Below are 18,249 nucleotides of genomic sequence, written 5' to 3'. Positions count from 1 at the left end.
AATCTAAACCTTGCCACGTGGTTTGTGGCTTACCAATTTCTTCACATGCTGCTTGTCCTGGTGGTGGCTGGCAGTGTCTACTCCTACCTTCCTGTTCTCTCATTTCTCCTCTCTGGTATTCCCACCTATAGTTCCCCCCTCGCCACTGGCCAATCAGTGTTTTATTTACTGACCAATCAGAGCATTTGACATATAGACTATCCCCCAGCACTTTTTCTTTTCTTTTTTTAAAGGAAGGTTTTAACTTTTACACATCTCCAATGCCAGCTTGTTATATTTGGGAATTTGGGCTTAGCTTCTCTTGCTACTTCCTGATGGAGGGGGGCGCTGTATCTTATGGGGACACAAAGAAAATTTTAGGATTATGGAGTAGCTTGAAAGGGTATATTGTCTGAGCCAGTTGCCTTGAATCTCATCTGAATATGGATTATCTGGGCCATGGTGTCATCGGAGACCTTTCAGTGGGTCTTGGATGTTCAACCCTGATGTATCTTAATCTGGAACAAATCCACAGCCTCTTGCTTTCTGTGGAAACAAAAGCAGAGCCTCCTTTCCAAAGTAACATATCCTTACATCCAAATTTTGAAGTCAAGGTACCTTGAAAATATACATTTTGGTAGAACTCAACAGCTTTTTCAATCTAATGGTTTTCTTCAGTAACGAATATCAAAGAGAACATAATCCAGATTCTCTGTGTGGTAGCCATATTTATGTGGCTTATTTTTTATATTATCTTGAGCCTATTGCTTTATACTGCAGCATTATAAGACTGAAATGGTGCTGTGGCTGCTGGCTCTGCCCACTTCAACTTCTGAACATGGAGGTGGTATGTTTTCTGCCAGCTCTGGGAGACATCAGCTCTTAGAAATAGTTGGTCTATACTTCTATAGAAGCAGTGAAAAGCAGTGTGTAGCCCAGAAACCTCTTTTTGTTTTGTACTAGCAAAGCTGAATCCTCCACGCAGCTTAATGTGCCACTTGTAGAGACCTCATTCCTGCCATACTGCAGGTAGAGCGCACACACAGCAGGAACCTGACATAGTAGATAGTAGGTCAAACACACACGCTGCAGCTAACTTGAAAGAGACAACTAGGAACTGTTTATAGCTCCGTTTTAGAATCTTTTTACTCAGGTTTTGGGTGGAAACTCTTGCCAACACGTTGGGCGCCATTTGTAGCTGGAGTTTTCTCCAGTCCTGCCTGGTTCACAGTCAGGACGAATCTCTATCACCCACCAGTCCTGCAGCCACTCAGACCCAACTGAATAAACACACAGAGACTTATATTATTTAAATTGTTTGGCCTAATGGCTCAGACTTCTAGCTATCCAGTTCTTACATTGTAAATTAATCCATTTCTATAAATCTGTACCTTGCCCTGTGGCTCATGACTTACAGGCATCTTCACATGCTGCTTGTCCTGGTGGTGGCTGGCAGTGTCTCCTCCCACCTTCCTGTTCGCTCTATTCTCCTCTCAGTTATTCCCACCTATACTTCCTGCCTGGCCACTGGCCAATCAGTTTTTATTTATTGACCAATCAGAGCATTTGACAAACAGATTATCCCACAGCATTATAGTACAAATAAAATATCACCATGGTTGGATCAGGCAGTCCCAAAGGATAAATGGGTCCCAAAAGCAGGCATAAGAGTCAGAGACATCCTTCTGCTGTGTAATGAAGACCAATGTAAACAATTGTAAAATACGGGCAGAGAGTCTAGGTCAATCCTATATAGGCTCCCTGGTTGTCCTTTTACTCTCTATGAGCCTTTCTGAGTCCAGATTAGTTGATTCTGTGTGTTTTCATGTGGTGCTCTTTACACCACTGGGTCTTACAATCCTTCCTCTCCCTCTTCTGCAGTAGTCTCCATGCTCTGCTCAAAGTTTGGCTGTTACAGTTTGTCCCACCTACAAGGTATGTTGGGGTAAATGTGGTGTAGAAATTGTGAGAGTGACCAACAGATGACTGGCACAGCTGGAGACCCATTCCATGAGGGGAAATCCACCTTGAGGACCAGGATTCAGAATCAGGATATCACAGAGACCTAGGATAGAAACAAACATGAATGGGGTAAAAAGCCAATCTAAACAGAGAATTCTCTGTTTAGTTCTAAAGCCCATTTCTCAATTGGACTGTTGGTCGTTTTGATGTCTAATTTCTTGAGTTCCTTATATATTCTGGATATCAGTCCTCTGTCAGATGTGGGTTTGGTGAAGACCTTTTCCCATTCTGTAGGCTGCCACTTTGCCTTGTTGACTGTATCCTTTGCTCTACAAAAGCTTCTCAGTTTCAAGAGATCCCATTGATTGATTGTTTCTCTCAGTGTCTGTGCTACTGGTGTTATATTTAGGAAGTGATCTCCCATGCCAATGCATGCAAGACTATTTCCTACTTTCTCTTTTATCAGGTTCAGAGTAGCTGGATTTACGTTGAGATCCTTGATCCATTTGGACTTAAGTTTTGTGCACAGTGACAGATATGGAGCTATTTGCAGCCTTCTACATGTTGATATCCAGTTATGCCAGCACCATTTGTTGAAGATGCTTTCTTTTTTCCATTGTACACTTTTGGCTTCTTTGTCAAAAATTATATGTTCATAGGTGTGTGGGTTAATGTCAGGGTCTTCACTTTGATTCCATTGGTCCACATGTCCATTTTTTGCCAATACCAAGCTGTTTTTATTACTGTAGCTCTATAGTAGAGCTTGAAGTCAGGGATTGTGATGCCTCCAGATGTTGTTTTACTGTACAGGATTCTTTTGGCTATCCTGGGTTTTTTGTCTTTCCATATGAAGTTGAGTATTATTCTTTCCATGTCTGTGAAGTATTGTGTTGGTATTTGGATGGGAATTGCATTGAATCTGTAGATTGCTTTTGGTAAAATGGCCATTTTTACTATATTGGTCCTGCCTATCCATGAGCATGGGAGATCTTTCCATTTTCTGACATCTTCTCCAATTTCATTTCTCAGGGACTTAAAGTTCTTGTCATATAAGTCCTTCACTTGCTTGATTAGTGTTACCCCAAGGTATTTTATGTCATTTGTGGCTATTGTAAAGGGTGATGTATCTCTGATTTCCTTTTCAGTTTCTTTGTCCATTGTATATAGCAGGGCTCCTGATTTTTTTGAGTTGATCTTGTATCCTGTTATGTTGCTGAAGGTGTTTATAAGCTTTATTAGTTCCTGGGAGGAATCTTTGGAGTCACTCAAGTATACTATCATGTCATCTGCAAATAGGGGAAGCTTGACTTCTTCCTTTCCAATTTGTATCCCCTTAATCTCCTTATGTTGTCTTATTGCTCTGGCTAGAACTTCAAGTACTATATTGAATAAGAATGGGGAGAGTGGACAGCCTTGCCTCGTTCCTGATTTTAGTGGAATTCTTTGAGTTTCCCTCCCTTTAATTTGATGTTGGCTGTTTGCTTTCTGTAAATTGCCTTTATTATGTTTAGGTATGTTCCCTGTATTCCTGATCGCTCCAAATATTTTATCATGAAGCGGTGTTAGATTTTGTCAAATGCTCTTTCTGTATCTAGTGAGATGATCATGTGGTTTTTTCTTTCAGTTTGTTTATATGGTGTCTTACATTGACTGATTTTCGTATGTTGAACCATCCTTGCATCCCTGGGATGAATGCTACTTGGTCATGATGGATAATTGTTTTGATGTGTTCTTGGAGTCTGTTTGCCAGTATTTTATTGAGTATTTTTGCATCAATGTTCATGAGGGAGATTGGTCTGTAGTTCTCTTTCTTTGTTGTATCCTTGTTTGGTTTAGGAATCAGGGTAATTGTAGCCCCATAGAAGAAGTTTGATAATGTTCCTTCTGTTTCTGTCATGTGGAACAATTTAGATAGTATTGGTATTAACTCTACTTTGAAGATCTGGTAGAATTCTGTGCTGAAACCATCCGGTCCTGGGCTTTTTTTGGTTGGGCGACTTTTAATGACTTTTTCTATTTCCTTAGGCATTATGGACTATTTAAACAGTTTATCTGGTCTTGATTTAATTTAGGCATATGGTACCTATCCAGAAAAATGTCCATTTCTTTTAGGTTTTCCAGTTTTGTGGAATAGAGGTTTTTGAAATAAAACCTGATAATTCTCTGGATTTCCTCAATGTCTGTTGTTATTTCTATTTTATTGATTTCACCCCTAATGGTCTTAAGAAACAAGTGGGTGTAGCCATCCTGATATCCAACAAAATAGACTTCAAACTAAAATCAATCAAGAGATCAATAAGGACATTACATACTCATCACAGGAAAGATGCACCAAGATGAAATTTCAATTCTGAACATGTATGCCACAAACAAAAGTGCTTAACAGCACACCTGAAAGCTCTAGAACAAGAAGAAGCAAAGTCTCTCAGGAAGAATAGATGAAAGGAAATTATCAAAGTGAGAGATGAAAATAAAAAATTAGAAACTTAGAGAATAATACAAAAAATTAATGAAACAAACAAAAAATTTCTTTGAGAAAATCAATGAGATAGACAAGCCCTTATCCAAATTAACCAAAAGACACACAGAGAGAATCCAAATCATCAAAATCAGAAATGAAAAGGGGGATATTACAACAGACATTGAGGATCAAAAATTTCAGTGTAAGTCTAGAAAGCATGACTCTGATAAAGAAAACATGGAGAAAACATCTAAATATATAGAATAACTCAGGAAATAAGACCACATTTTAACAAGTGTGATTGCATAAAACTAGTTTTGTTTGCATTCAAAAATGCTATGAGTGTGTTAAGAGGCAGCCCATACAAATGGAATAATATCTACTGGCTTTACTAGACTAAAGAATATCTAGAATATAGAAAGTAGTAATAAACTGGGGCTGTAGACATGGGTCTTCAGTTAAGAAAAGTTGCTGATCTGTCAAAGGATCTGAGTTCAGTTTCAACCACCCATGTTGGCAGGCACCTCAAAACCACTTAAATTTCCAGCTCTGCAGGATCCAGCTTCCTCTTCTGGCCCTCAGGAAAACTGCATTCTCAAGCTTCCTACAAATACACACACATATCATTTATCAAGTGTGCATCCAGTACTTAAAATGCCAAGATGAAATTCCCTGTCTGAGTGGACAAGAACACATTTCTCATTTTTGTGACATCCACTCTCATCAGCCTTTTAGTTTGTTTTTTTTTTTCAAGCTCTCAAGCATCTCCTGTTTTTCCAACCTTAAAAAACAGGGGAATTGGTCAAGCTATATCTGAAAATGACATTGAAAGCATGATAATCCTTGTATTAACTACAAGCATTCATCTATAGAGCCTTATCCATACTAAATCCTGTGCCTTTATTTTTAGAATACCACCCGAAAACTACCAGTTTGCTCTGCCTTTGGCTTTTGCAGTGGAAGAAATCAATAGGAGTCTATATCTTCTACCAAATGTGTCTCTCATGTTTTACTTCTTCACAGACAATTATCATGATAAACACGCATTTCAAAAATTTATATACGTTACTACAAAAAGGTTTAGACCTCTTGTTAACTACACCTGTAAACGTAAGATCAAATGTCGTGTAATGATTACAGGACCAATGTTAGCACCATCCATGAGCCTGGCACAATATTTTGACATCAACAGATATCCACAGGTGAGATTGTTTGGGTGATAAAGTATGAAATCTTTCTCTTTTCTTGGCTAAGCCTGATGCTGAGGAGAGTATATGGGGGAGATTGGCTTCACATTAATGTAAATCAAGTTCAAGTGTAATTAATCAGCCACTCAATGGGACATTCCTAGTTCATCGTTTTATATGTAGATGAGAAGAATAATTAGCAGTCAAAGTGATTTTCCTTGAACAAATTGTAGAAAGGTAATTTTCTGCAGGTTTCTAACAGTGTAATATAACTGTAGTAATAGGGGAAAATTGCCTTCCTGTCATTTAAACTGGTACTTCACACACTTCAGGGCTTCCATTGAGATTTCTGACAGTCCTCTACCTCATGCTGCTTCCTGTGTTCTATGTCCTTTAGCTCACGTATGGACATTTCAATCCTATCCTGAATGATCGTGAACAGTTTCCAAGACTGTATCAGATGGCCCCCAAGGACACAGCTCTGGCCCTGGCCATGGTCTCTTTCATGACTCACTTCAACTGGAACTGGGTTGGGCTGGCCATCTCAGATGATGACCAAGGTCTCCAATTTCTCTCAGATCTGAGAGTAGAGAGTGAAGTCCAAAGAATCTGCATAGCCTTTGTGATCATGATCCCAGTCAACATGGAGTTATACATGTCAAGAGCTGAAGTGTATAACAACCAAATTGAGACATCATCCACAAATGTTGTTGTCATTTATGGTGACACAGACAGTACTCTAGCTGTGTGCTTTAGAATGTGGGTATCACAGGGTATACAGAGAATATGGGTCACCACCTCACAGTGGGATGTCATTACAAGTAAGAGAGACTTCATTCTTGACTCATTCCATGGGACTCTTGCTTTTGAACACCACCATGCTGAGATTTCTGGTTTTAAAAATTTTGTTCAGACATTGAACTCTTCCAAATACACAGACCTATTCCTGGCCCAACTGGGGTGGATGTACTTTAGCTGTGAAGCCTCCACATCTAACTGTAAGACACTGGAGAACTGCTCATTCAATGCCTCACTGGAATGGTTAATGCTACAGAGTTTTGACATGGCCTTTAGTGATGATGCTTATGATATATACAATGCTGTGTATGCTGTGGCCCATGCTCTCCATGAAATGCTTCTTCAACAAGTAGAAAACCAGCCAGTCTCAACTCTGAGAGAACTGGATTCTGACTGCTCACAGGTACTGTGTCTTCCAGTGGATGGTACTTGGTGTCATCAATGTTATAATCTCTAAAGAGTCTCTCACATGCTGAAACCAATATTTGTCATGTATGTGGTGTTTGTTATAAGGGATGGTTTGCACAAGTGTACTCACCTGATTCTGACACCAACATATGCTCTGGGGACCTTAACCCTCGTGATTCTCTGATAGCTATATTACAGGAAATAGTGCTGATTCAGTTCAATACCTACTTGTGTACCTGTGTGTGTGAGTACATTTGCATCTGCTTTTCTGTATGTTTTGTGTTTTTTTCTGTGTATGGGTTTGTATCTTTGTGGGTGTCTAAATGTATTTCTGTGACTTTGTATGCATGTGTATAGATGTGGTACTTTGCATGTATGAATATCTCTCTCCTGTGTTTGTTTGTGACTGTGTATATGAGCATATGTATGTTGTGTGTGTTTTTGTCAATATTTTTATCAGTGTGTGTCTCAGTGTGTGTGTTTTTTTGCTTTATTAGGTCTGTCTGTATGTGTGTGTTAGTGTGTATGTGTATTAATGAGTGTGGCTGTATTATGTGTATGCCTCTGATTGGGTGTTTGTGTGGAAGTGTGTGTGTGTGTTTGTGTGTGTGTGTGTGTTTATGGTGCATATTTATGTTTGATGTTTGTGTTTTTTTCTGTGTTTGTGCTTGATGGTTTCCCCTGAGAGAACTAAAATTCTAGGAACACAATAACTTTATTTATTCACATGATTTTATTGAGTTTCTCCCTTGGGCACCTTCAATAAAGTTGTCTTAGGATGAAACAAAATCATCTTCAGAATTAAAATAAAGGAATATAGAATAATGCATGTTGCCTATCTTTCAGCTTCACCTATATCTGAAGAATATGCACTTTGTTAATCCTGCTGGAGATGTAATACATATGAATCAGAAAAAAAAACCACAAGCCGAGTATGGCATTTACCACATTTCTAATTTCCCCCATGGTGTTGGACTTAAGGTGAAAATAGGAGAGTTTATGCCATATTTTCCTCATGATCAACAGCTACATTTATATGAAGATATGATAGAGTGGGCCACAGGAAGTAGACAGGTGGGTCTGACCAAAATATATTGATGTACACTTCTGAGTTGTAGCCACTGTCAATTGAGGCCATTTGGGTTTCTCTGTGACTTAGTGAAATTAGATGGATGATCATGTAAAGATATAATTTTAAACTTCTGGATGATGTTTCTTCCCTTCATGTTTTAAAAATATGATTATTTGATAATTTTTTGAAAATCTAAGACAAACATATGATATATTTTTATCATATCAGAAACATTCTACTTTGTAAACAAATATAAAACTAGATATGACCACTTGATAATATTCACAGTAAATTCATCAATATTCTCTTGGTACCATTCTGATTGCTGCCCATTGATCTTCATCTCTTCTGTTGAATCTCTTATCCACATGCTGGAAAGACTGAAGCTATTTGTAAGGAAAGATTTGGAACTAGGAACAGATATGCAAGTCATTAATTTATATTCTATAATTTTATTCAATGACTTTGACTGTGAGGTCCTAAACTGTCTTCTTGTCTAACAATACATTCACATTTTCATGGGCCACGTTAGATATTTTATTAATCAAAACTTGTTCTTTTTATACTTTTTATGTATATGGATATTTTGCCTGTATATATTTGTTCCATATGAGTATTAGGTATGTAAGCATGCCCACAGAGGGACTATGACACCCAGTGCCTGAAAACAATTTTGAGCCTAAGTGTAGGAGTTGGGGGATTGAGCAGCAAATGTGATAGGTTGCTGCCACCTCTCCAGCCCTCAATCATAATTTCAAAAATAATCCTTCATTATGAGAGCATTTCTTTGCGCCTCAATTCTTGCATAACTAATTCAAGCAAACAAACAAATAAAAAATAAACAGAAAGATTTGTATTGTTTCCTTGTTTGGTTTGACTCATAATTATAATAATTTGGCTTTGAAAAAATTTGAAAATAAAATATCCCATTATGTGTTCCCAGATATATCATCGGTATTGATTCTGTTATGTCTGGTTTTATGATATCTGAACTACATTGCCTACTACAATATTGTTTGCTGAATTTGAAAGGGGTTTACTTCCAGAAAGTGTGCAAACTTAATCTGAAGTGATATCTCAAGTTTCTAAGATAAAGTTAAATCAGGAGTTAATATTCTATTTTCACAGTGATGAGAAAATTATGCTCAGAGAACAGAGCAAATGGGTTGAAGTTTTAGCTACTAGCCTGTACCACTAGATCAGAAGAGAGTAATGAAATCACAAGTCTGCTTCTACCAGGCCTAACTTGAGCAAACATTACAAAACATCAACCAAAAGGATAGGGAGGACTAAAAACAAACCAATATGTGCCATATTCTATATATGGCACATTCTAAGCAGAAAGGAAACTTGCAAACAGTGAGGAAGCAGGACTCCAAATGATATAATCATAGGCTTATGTGACAGTGAACTCAATGACATACTAAACAAAGACTTCAAAGAATATTTGTAAGAATGTTCCAGAAATCAAAGAGCATTCAAGTTACCTCTGAGGATAATCCAACTAGACAAACACTTGCAAATAATAAGGAATTGAATGAAGAAGAGACAAAAATTCAATAAAGGTACAATAACAATGAAGAATTCATACTGCCACTCTGAAAATGAAAGACACAACAATTCACACAGCAAACTGTATTAAACGTGTTACTAAGACAATATCTTAAGTAGAAGGCAGGCTATAGGGACTTGAAATAAGACAGATGAATTATAATTTATTATATAAAACAATATAGTTATATAATTCACTACATAAGGATATAATTAATTCATTATACAATTATATACTTATATAACTCATTATATAAAACAATAAGGAATGATGAAGATCAATAGAATATCAAGTTAAGAAAGCACAGGCAGAAGAGGAGGACAACATGTGAAAGGACCAAAGGTATTTCTAATAGAATGACAGCCACAATTTTACCAAATGCTAGAGAAATATGGCCATCCAGATAGAGGAGGCAGTCAGAGTGCCCAACAGACAGGTTCAGAAAAGGATGGGTTGAATTTTGAATATTACTTAAAATCTGAATTAGGCAGAATAATGAGGAAATTTAGGTTACAAGAGAGAAGGTCAATTTCATTGAAAGTCTTCATAATCACAGTAACTTTATTCATAGACACTTTAAAAGGAGGGAGTATCAATTATGTGTTTCAAACAGAGACAAAACTTCCAACTTCAATTACTATATACAACAAAGCTGTCCTTCATAATTTCAGGAAGATGGAAAAACTTGTAATGGTGACCACAATTTGCAGGAATATATAGCTACTGGAACATCATTAAGGAAGACAATTCCAGACTGTCTTGACATGTCACACTCCTTCACACTCTTTATTAAGTTAAACAGTAGATGTCACAGGAATGTGTAGACTACACTAGATCAACAGACAGAAAAACAAAGGTTTGAAATACATGAAAACTTACAAAAACACCAATTGACAATAATCACAAATAATGTTCATTAATAACTGAATTTGAAGAATCCCACTCTTTAATCAAAGCACACAGACAAGGAATTTTTTCAAAAATAAACAATACTCTGTTGCTCAGAAAGAAAACATTGCACTCATAAAGAAGAACAGAGTCTCCACAGAACAAGAAAAAGACTATTTCAGGTAAAGTGAATCAGAAAGAAGAAAACTGTACTCCAATTAATGAACATGGATGGAGAAATTCTCAAGTAAATACTGGCGAACAGGTCTCAACAGCACATCAGAAAGATCAATCCCTACACACAAGGTGACTATATTACAGAGATGTTATGCTATTCAACATATGCAGATCAATCAAGTATAATATGTCACATAAATATTTGATCAAATATATAGGATAGAAATTATATGCTCATTGAAAAAGATACAGAAAATAGCTTGAGCGATGTCCAGCATCCATTCAGGGAAAGCAAACATAAAAAAAAACACATTTGAATAATAGAAAGGACATTTTCTCACAAAATGTTTTTTATAAAACTGAACATAGAAAACACTGTACGACATGGAGAGACACTTAAAGCATTTCCACTAAATTCAGAAATGGAATCAAGTGTGGTGGTGCTTACCAGAATTAATGAAAAACTAAAAATTAGGTCACCAATATGACCAGAGACCAATTAGACAGAGACAATTTCTCAATGAAGTTTCTCTTTTTTCTTGTAGCTCTGCTTTGTGTCAAGTTGACAAAGCTAAGCTACACAGTGGGTGGGTAGAGTGTTCAGTTCAGGCATTCCAGTGGTGACACAACATATACTCCTAGGTCTTCCTGAACTTTTAGTAGATCAGAAGCACTTCAACACTTCATCAATTTGTTCTCACATATTCATATGTGGACTTGTACAAAGTCCTGAAAGAAATGTGTTCACTCAGGTCATGTACAGAAAGAAATCTTGTTAACTTCTCAACATGGTGAGATGCTATAGCTATTGAAGGAGTAGTCAGACTCCTGGCCCAGCATCTGTCTGATTTTCCTCAGATGCCATCTGCTGTGTGCAGTGTTGATTGTCACCCTGGATTCAGAAAAACCCATCAAGAAGGAATGGCAGCCTGCTGTTTTGATTGCACCCCCTGCCCAGCAAATGAGATTTCCAATGAGACAGGTAAGTGTTTACTGCAGGGAGAAATTGTTCAGATTGACTTTCTTCTTCTATGTGAACTGAAATATGACTTCGGCTATCCACACTGCACCTTTGAAGGGGCCTGGAAGGGTGCTGCACTGTTGTGTGGTATTCACCAGAGAAGACTGCTCAGACATAGGTTTAAGCTAAATAAAGTCTTCATTAGCTGGATGTCATCTACAATTGATGTACAGGACCCCAGTGTAGCACTGAACCTTTCTCAGGGTGAGATTTGAAGCAAAAGAACCATGTCCTGGGTTGACATACTTCAGTTACCAAGAACAGTGAGCCAAAAGCAGATCCACAGAAGCTAAAAAGCAAAGTTATTACATTTTGAGACTTTTCAAGAATTGTAAGAAAGATGAGGGATTAGGCCTTTGCTTCAGTTTGGCAGGTGGTGCTGCTAGGTGGCAAGTTTTATACTCTGAGTGGTACTTTTATCATGAAGTTAGTTGAGCTAGGGAGCATCTGGGGAACTACTAAGTTCTCTGGCCCTTTTACAGCACAAGTAAAATCTATTCCTTTCCTAATTTTTTTACAAGTATGTCATCAATAATAATGTCCTTATATATAACAACCTATGTCTTCATGTATACCCTTGACTCACAGTAATATTATTGCTGGTAGTATTTTGTAAAAGAAAGTGTTTGAAAATTCAAACAGCCCTGTGAGGGAATTATACACTATATCTGCCTGATGATTATATCCCTCTAAAGTACATGTAGACTAGATTGGATTCATGCATCTTTCTAAATATTTGGTTATTCATTTAACCTCCTTGAATGTTTGTATGTGTTCCTGTGTGCGTTTATGTGCAGAAGATTGTGGAGGCCACTGGATCTTGAGTTACAGACAGGTATAAGCTTCCACATGGATGCTGAGTCCAAACCCTTATTCTCTGCAAGAGCTGTAAGCACTCTTTGTTTTTCAATTTTCTTTATTAAGAAATTTTTTACTCATTCCACCTACTATCCACAGATCAACCATCCTCCCTCCTCCCACTCCCAGCCCTCTTTCCCAAGCCACCCCACTTCCACCAAATTTAGGTCTTCCATGGGGAGTCAGCAGAGTCCAGCACACTGAGCCTAGGCAGGTCAAAGTCCCTTCCCATTGCACCAAGGCTGTGCAAGGTGTCACAACACAGGCATCAGATTCCAGAAGACTTTCCATAGACCAGGGACCGATGATGATCCCCCTTCCTGGATGTCCCCCAAACAGTTCAAGCCAAACAACCATCGTCTGTATCCAGAAGGCCTAGTCCTTTCCCATGGGGGCTCCACAGCAACTAGTCCACAGTTCATGGACTTCCACCAGTGTGGCAGGTCATCTCTGCAAGTCCTCCCACCATAATCTGGACATCCCTCTCCTGTAGTATCCCTCCTCTCTCTCATTTGAATTCCTGGAGCTCAGCATCGTGCCTGGCCATGGATCTCTGTATCTGCCTCCATCAGTCACAAAGGCTCTAGGATGACAGCTACTTATTTGCTAGGCTGGTCAATTTAATAGACCAGTCCAGGCATCCTCTGGACCACTGCCAGCAGACCAAAGTGGGGTCAACCTTGGGGATTCCTGAGAGTGTCCCCAGCACCCTGCCTCTTCCTATTCCCATGATGTCCTCATCTATCATGGAATCTTCCTCTCTGCCCTCCCACTGTGTCCCTGTTCCAACTTGACCCTCCCATTCCCCTCTGTTCTCTTGCCCCACTCCTCACCCTCTGCCACCCCCACACCCAGTCCACTCTTAGATCTCATCCACTTCTCCTTCACAGGGTCATCCATGTGTCCCTCCTCGGCTCTTTCCCTGTTAGCTAACCTCTCCAGAGTTGTGGGTTGCAGTCTGGCTATTCCTTCTGTCCAATTTAGTATCCACTTATGAGTGAGTACATACTATGATTGTCCTTTTGAGTCTAGGTTACATCACTGAAAATGACATCTCAAAATGACATTTTCTAGATTTGTCCATTTGCCTCCAAATTTCATGATATAATTTTTTTTACTCCTGAGTAGTACTCCATTGTGTATATGTGCCATATTTTCTTTATCCATTCTTCAGTTGAATGGCATCTTGGCTGTTTCCAGGTTCTGACTATTACAAATAATGCTGCTATGAACACAGTTGAGCATGTGTCCTTGTGGTAAAATTGAGCATTCATTGTGCATATACCCAAGAGTGGTATAGCTGGGTGTTGAGAAAGACTCATTCCAAATTTTCTGAGAAACCACCATACTGATTTGAAGAGTGGCTGTACAAGTTTGCATTCCCACCAACAGTGGAGGAGTCTTCCCCTTGCTCCACATCTTCTCCAACATAAGCTGTTTTCACTGTTTTTGATCTTAGTCATTCTGACAGGTTTAAGATGGTATCTCAGAGTTGTTTTGATTTGCATATCCCTGATGTCTAAAGATGTCGAGCAATTCCTTAAATGCCTTTCAGGCATTTGAGGTTCTTCTGTTGAGAATCCTTGTTTAGCTCTGTAGACTATTTTTAATTGTATTGTTCAGTATTTTCATGTCTAGCTTTTTGCGTTCTTTATATATTTTGAAGATCAGCCCTCTGTCAGATGTGGGGTTGGTGAAGATCTTTTCCCATTCTGTAGGCTGTCCTTTGGTCTTATTGACCCTGTTCTTTGCTCTATAAAAGCTTCTCCATTTCAGGGTGTCCTATTTATTAACTATCGCTCTTAGTGTCTGTGCTACTGGTAAGCACTCTTAACTGTTGAGTCATCTCCTGCCACTGAAGTCATGAATGCTACACAACTTGCTCTTGCCACTGCCTACAAACATTGCTGACAAACAGAAATATTGAGTCACCTTGTGCTGTAATGGTAAATAAGTACTGTGTGGTGGTGGGCATGCTGTTTATACAGCATTTGATAAATAGCTAGTGTTTTGTGTTGTCATTTAGCTGACAGGTGCATGAGGAAGACAGCATGAAGATGTGAATTCAGGGTGGTACCATAATGCTGCAATGGGAACCTGCTAAGGAAAATTTGGGATGATGCACGTGCTGTTACTTCCATGTGAGGGAGTTTCTCAGAGAGTTTTGACTGATGCCATTGTAGGTTGTACTGACTAAAGAGTAGGAACTGTGGGTAAAATTACTAGAAACAGCTAAACACAAGACAGCCCTTGACTTCATATAAAAAGTGGGGAAATTTGGACACTTGATGTAGCAAAAGACAGGTATCCCACGTAAGATTTTTGTACACAGTAGCAATGAATGTCATAATAATACAAATAAAATAGTTTTGTAGTGAGAAGAAATAGCTGCAATTATTCCAATGATAGTTTCGCAAACACTATCCATATAAGTCAACACATTATTGATTTGGAGATGGCTAAATTCAAATGAGAGTCCACCAGTGTTTTTGACATTTATTGTCAGTCATTGTCTATAATGCAAAGATCATTTAAAGAAGACATCTCGGGCATTGGAGAGATGTCTCTGCAGTTAAGAGCATGGGTTGCTCTTCTAGAGATCCTGTGTTCAATTTCCAGAAACCACATGCTGGCTCACAACTATCTATAATGAAATTCACTGCCCTCTTCTTGTGTGCAGGGATACATGCAGTCTGAGCACTGTATACATAATAAACAACTAAATCTTAAAAAAAAAGATATTTAGGGTCAATGAGAAGAGTTAGCAGATAAATCTCTTGCCACAAGTCTGATGACCTGAACTCATTGCAGGAAGCCCATTGAAATGAGATGGAGCCAACTCCTACAAGATACCTTCTTGACAATTGTACTTTACACACACACACACACACACACACACACACACACACACACAAAACCCACTGACACACGTGTGTAAAAAATAAACAGATTGTAAAATAATTGATTTAACATAGTAACTATAAAGGGCATTTATATTAATAAATACAAACAAAAAATAAACAAAAACTTTATGTTTATGAATATTTCAATTAGGCATATGTAGAGGATAGTAAATCCTTACAGGGCCAGGTCCCAGTGAAGGACACCGGAGGTATCTGATGACCTTTGTAACAGAGTTACAGGTAGAAATTTGGGACTTCACATGTTCTGGGAACTGAATTTAGGCCCCCTGTAAGAGCAGACCATGTCCTTAACAGATCAGCCATCTTTCCAGCCCCTTAAAGAACAACAAACAAAAAAAATGTAATTATAGCTGTCCATAAATGCTAGTTTGCTTTTATTCATGGAATGACTTAAAATCCTGGAAGCACATCATTGCTCTCCATTATTATCCACAATTTAGCACAATTACAATTGTATTTCACTTATTACTGTGGGGAAACTGCAACTTATGAATGGGGTATTATTGTTCAATTCAAATATTCCGTGTTGCCATTCTCACTTGGGAATTCTCATCTTGTCTTGCTCATGATGTTTAACCAAAAACTACTTCACCATTGAGTACATTAGTAGAACCTAGGTCTTTTGGAGTCCACATAGGTTTCCTAGTGATATCTGAGCTTGCTTTACCAGCAGGGCTGCATTCGAGGATGATTGGACCTCAGACCTGGGTACTAGGTGTTTGGTGGGGTCTACATTTAGCTGTATCTAGTATTGGGGAGTTTTTTTGCCTCCCACCTTGACATGGATAGAAAAATTCATTTGGAATAAAGTTCTGGGCTGGGGGATTAGGATGTAGACTCCACTGAGGCTATCTTGTGTTTCTGTCTCTCTCTTCTCTATATATTTCTATCTAAATCTCTTATCCCTCACTCCCCAGGAACATCCAGGGGGAATGTACCCACAGAGGTCTCATTTAGAAGAAAATTAGGGAAGGAAGTAGGTGCTCTGTGCTCACAAAAGCGGTGACATAAGATAAAAGCCTTCTGGGTGTTATATATTTGCAGAGTTTCTACCTTAATAGTAGGATTATTTCATTTTATAAAATGTTTAGTGTCCCTGTTCCCAGATGAGAACACAACTAAAGGCATTATATTTAATTTTTTTGAGAATTTCATACATCATTATAAAACCTCTCTCTCTCCCCATTCTATTTCCCACAACTCATATGCAACAAAAAACTCTCAAACTCATGAGCTCTTTTTAATTTACTAGATTCAAACACTCATTTTCATTTTCTGCTTTCTCATACATATGCACTTTCATGCACACACACAATAGATTCAATTTGTTGTTGCTTGGCTACTCATGTGTTTGGTGATGATCATATGGGAATTAAAAAAAAAATAAGAAGTTTCATCCTGGATACGACCAAGGCTCCATCTCTCATGAGGGCATCACTTCTAATTCAGACAGGAACATTCATGTTATAGTGTATCAATAGGATCTGTGTTTTTCCTTGAAGAAGATAGGCATTATGAAATGGAAGCACTGCTTTTCAGAAAAGTCTCAATTACATCTTTATCAATATAGTATGTGAATGGTGTAAAGCTTTCAAAACACACTGGAGTGGCCTGTCCATAAGAAATGCTGAAGTTGCACTAACAATACTTTTGCTTTCTACTTCAGATATTGATCAGTGTTTGAAGTGTCCAGAGGACCAGTATGCCAATGCAGAGCAGAACCACTGCCTGTACAAAGATGTGACCTTTCTGGCCTTTGATGACCCCTTGGGGATGACTCTGTCCTCTATGGCCTTGGGTTTGTCTGCATTCACCGTTCTGGTTCTTGGGATCTTTGTGAAGCACCAAGACACTCCCATTGTGAAGGCCAATAACCTCACTCTCAGCTACATCCTGCTCATCTCCCTCATCTTCTGTTTCCTCTGTTCCTTGCTCTTCATTGGCCATCCCAACTCAGCTACCTGTATCCTGCAGCAAATAACATATGGTATTTTATTCACTGTGGCTGTTTCCACTGTGTTGGCCAAGACAATTACTGTGGTTTTAGCTTTCAAAGTCACAACTCCTGGAAGAAGGATGAAGTGGCTCCTGGTATCAGGGGTACCTAACTACATTATTCCCGTCTGCACCATCATCCAAATTATTCTCTGTGCAATCTGGCTGGGAACATCTCCTCCCTCTGTTGACACTGATGCATACTCTGAGCATGGCCACATCATCATTGTGTGCAACAAGGGCTCAGTAACTGCTTTCTACTCTGTCTTAGGATACCTGGGTTCCTTGGCCCTGGGGAGCTTCACTGTGGCTTTCTTGGCCAGGAATCTCCCTGACACATTCAATGAAGCCAAATTCTTGACATTCAGCATGCTGTTGTTCTGCAGTGTCTGGGTCACTTTTCTCCCTGTCTACCAAAGTACCAAGGGCAAGGTAATGGTGGCTGTGGAGGTCTTTTCCATCTTAGCCTCCAGTGCTGGATTGTTGGGATGTGTCTTTGTCCCCAAGTGCTATATCATTTTGTTAAGACCAGAGAGAAATTCTCTTCAAAAGTTAAGGGAGAAATCATCTTCCAGAACTCACATTTCATAAATTTTAAATGACACATGTAATGTTGGTACTGAACAACCTATTAGCATACGATGAAAGATTATTCATTAGCTAGTGACTCTCACTGTTTCTTTTAATGATGTTATTTATCAGTGACATGTGTACTACTTTTATCTACATTGTCTCCCATAATCTTCCACTTAGCCATCTATTTTTACAAGACATGGCTGTTTGACATTAGTGCAGATTGGTAATCTTCTATTTGTCTCATATATACTATAAGATTTATAATAAAATCTGATGCTTCTTTTTGACATCTTAGTGAATGTAAGACATTGACACCAATTGATTATTGGAGAAATTGAAGGACGTTTGTGACCTCATGTTTTCAGATGAAGGCAACACAATACTACCCTTT

General features: G+C 38.6%; 1 pseudogene; it reads left to right on the top strand.

Moving 5' to 3' along the window:
- Positions 1 to 17,873, top strand: part of LOC102909380 (vomeronasal type-2 receptor 116-like) — a 32,911-nt pseudogene extending 15,038 nt beyond the window's left edge.
- Positions 17,874 to 18,249: the final 376 nt, after the last annotated feature.

Source organism: Peromyscus maniculatus, chromosome 1 (genome assembly GCF_049852395.1).
Source record: "Peromyscus maniculatus bairdii isolate BWxNUB_F1_BW_parent chromosome 1, HU_Pman_BW_mat_3.1, whole genome shotgun sequence".
In the NCBI taxonomy this organism is placed as follows: domain Eukaryota; kingdom Metazoa; phylum Chordata; class Mammalia; order Rodentia; family Cricetidae; genus Peromyscus; species Peromyscus maniculatus.
The sequence above is the reverse complement of the archived record's forward strand: the minus strand, read 5'-3'. Positions and strand labels throughout refer to the sequence as shown.